This window comes from Mus caroli, chromosome 9 (assembly GCF_900094665.2).
Source record: "Mus caroli chromosome 9, CAROLI_EIJ_v1.1, whole genome shotgun sequence".
In the NCBI taxonomy this organism is placed as follows: Eukaryota; Metazoa; Chordata; class Mammalia; order Rodentia; family Muridae; genus Mus; species Mus caroli.
In genome coordinates this window covers 16,464,917-16,468,281 of record NC_034578.1, presented here as the reverse complement: position 1 = coordinate 16,468,281, position 3,365 = coordinate 16,464,917, and positions in this window count along the sequence as shown.

The following is a 3,365-nucleotide window of genomic DNA, read 5'->3' as shown; positions in this document are numbered from 1 at the left end:
AAAAATACTGTAATCTATTGAATTAAAATTAAGGTAAAAGTGGGCCAAGCATGGTGTCACATACCTTTAATACCAACACTTGTGAGGAAGAGGCAGACAGATCTGTGTAGCAAGTTCCATCTTGATGGCTTTTTATACCAAATTTTAAAAGTTAAAAAGTTTGAGGCCAGCCTGAGACACACATATCCCCTCATATAGCTTCTGCATGCAAGAGTAACAATCCAACAATATAAACAGGTCTTGAACAGCAATATAAAAGGTCTTGGATTTCACCAAGGATACAAATGAACAGCAAGTACTGTAAAACGTGGTCAAGTCACTAACCAGGGAAGATAAGTCCAAACCACAGTAGGAGGGCTGTATTGTATGTATTTAGCTTGTGCATGGGGGTAGATTCCCTGCAAAGTAAAGATGAGGTATCATTTTACCACACTGATGATGGCTATAATCAACAGAGATAGATAAGCAAATAAATAAAAGGGGCTGGCAAGATTGCTCAGTGGGTAAAGGCACTGGCTATCAAGGATGTTGACCTACCTGAGTTTGATCCCTGGAGCTCACATGGCAGGAAACAACAAGCCCTAGCAGAATGTCTCTGACCTTCACCTGTGTGTCCACCCCCATGCAATGCAAAATGAAACTAAGAAATAGAAGAGGTAAGGACATTTTGTCACCGGTAGTAAAGTGGTGTAGCAGATTTGGAGAGCTTTATGGTAGTAGTTCCCCTGTTACTAAGCTTTATTATTATGAGTCAATGATGCCTTCTTTCCTATAAACCCAAAATACTGAGAGCTGGAAGTCACAGATATATATGTGCTTCAATGTTGATAGGATGAGTATTGACAATAGTGATTGTTTCAAAGCTCAAGTAAACATCTTTTCATCATGCTTTTTACATTCCTTGGAATTGTGCTCCAGATCTGCTAGCCATGGATAGGATAACCCCTGTGGCTGTGACTCATCCTGGATAAATGGCCAAGTAGCATCATTTAGATAGTCATGCAAGCCACCTCCCTGACTGCCTACTCTGCTGGGAGCTCTATTCCTCCCATTTATGCACAATGGTTACCAAGGTTGAGGAAGCCTGTTTAGTCTAAGGTGGCAAGACTTGCCCCATCTGTTCAACTTTATATGCTGCCCAAAGTATGCTTGTGTGCTACCGCCACCTTGTGGTCACATATTTTCTTTAATCTGACGAAGAATCACTTGACTGCACTGCATACCATAGGTTTGTTTGTTTGTTTGTTTTTGTTTTTTTTTAACCTTAAGATTCCTGATCAATTTGTAGTTTACTGTTGAATATGATACGAAGTGTAGAGTTTTAATCTTACATGTATTTGTTGGGGGCTTGCACATGACATAGCTCTTGTATGGAGGTCAGAAGATAACTCTGGGGAAGGAGGGGTGGCCCTCTCCTTTTACCATGTGGGTTCCAGGAATCAAATCCGCTCCTCAGGCTTGGAAGGCGGCGCCGAGGTATAGATTTTACATAAGTTCAGCTTCTCCTAGATATCAGTGTGTGTGTGTGTGTGTGTGTGTGTGTGTGTGTGGTTAAACACACCTATAAGCACATTCAAAAGCCAGAGGAGGACTTCTATCACATTCTTCCTTATCTTGAGACAGGGTTCTCTCACTGAACCTGGAGCTTGCTGTTTTTAGGCTAAGTCAGCAAACCTTACCAATCCTCCTGATGATTTCCTTATCCTACCATTGCTGGGGTTACAGGTGCACAGGACCATTCCCAGTTTTTATGTGGATGCTAGGGACCCAAACTCATATTTGAGACTTATGCATGATGTCTCTTATCCACTGAATCATCCCCCAGCCCATCTTTAGTATTAGTGGTATTCTATTTTTTTTTTCTGTATAAATTCTTGGGGATACCTGGTCATATCAGTACTTTTGCAATGCACGATGGTCTCAGACCATATGGTGGGAATACAGTATAACATAAAAAAAAATACACAACAAATCATTGAGCTGCACAGTATGCTGGCTAATGTTTGTCAATGTGATGTAATCTAAAGTCACCAATGAAAAGGAAGTCTCAATTGAGGAATTGTCCTCATCAGATTGACCTGTAGGCAAGGCTTTGGGGACATTTTCTTGATTAATGACTGATAATGGAAGGCCCAGGTCACTGCAGGTGCTGCCACCTCTGGATAGTTGATTCTGGATGGTATAAGAAAGCAAACTGAGCAAGCCTGTATGCAGCTTTTTTTCTGTGGTCTCTTGCTTAGTTTCTGAGTCCAAGTTTCTTTCCCTTTTTGAGTTCCTGCCCTGACTCCCCTCAGTGATGAGCTGTTATTAAGATCAGTGGTGGTGGTGCACTCAGGAGGCGGAGGCAGGTGGATTTCTGAGTTCAAGGTCATCCTGTCTACAGGGAGAGTTCCAGGACAGCCAGGGCTACATATAGAAACCCTGCTTTCAAAACAAAACAGAACAGATATGTAAACCAAACAAACTTCCACCCAAGTGGCTTTGGGTCACTCTGCTCCTCATAGCAACAGAAAACCAAACTAAAACAGAAATTGAGACTAGGATTGTGAGTGTTGCTGTGATCTACCTAATTTTGTTGATTTGGGGGAGGATAGTGGAAAGATTTTGGAGCTTTGGGCTTGAAAGGCCATTGATTCTCTGAGGTACTGAGTTGTTATGGGAGATTTGGAGATAGGAATGTTGAGAGAGGTGCAGATGGTGGAAGCTGGCTTGTGAAATTTCAGGGAAAGCAGAGATTATTGGGGCTGTTTGTGTTATAGTTTGAATATAGAACCTTTCTTTCTAGTCAACTGGGGCTGAAGACCTGCACTCATTAACAAGAGACCAGCACCACTGGCAATTATAGATTAGCTGGAGCTCAAAGCTCAGCCAAGTGACTAAGGACACCGGCATCATTGAGGTAAAATCTGAGACTGCATCTCAAGCTGGCAGCTGAACTTTGTAATGTGTAAGAGTTTCCAGTGTGATAATGGCTTGGGTGACAGAAAAGCTACAGGATGGAAGGGGTCTTGGAGAGTAACCCAGCTTTATGTTGCATGGCAGAGTCAGAGTCCCTGAAGAAAGGTCATTGGTAAAGGCACAGCCTCAGTTGCAGTAGACCCCAACCAATGGAGGGGACAGGATTGTGGCAGGTTGGTAGACTCAGGCCAGATCTATTCTACAAGTTGGGTGTGCTATGGATGGCAGAGCTGGAAAGTGGAGCTGCCTAAGCCTTTTGGAGCCCAGAGGATCAAGAGTGAGTCCTAGGTGAACTGGGAAGTATGGAACATGTTTATTTTACAGGATCCCACAATTCAGAGATTATATGTGTGTGTGTGTGTGTGTGTGTGTGTGTGTGAGAGAGAGAGAGAGAGAGAGAGAGAGAG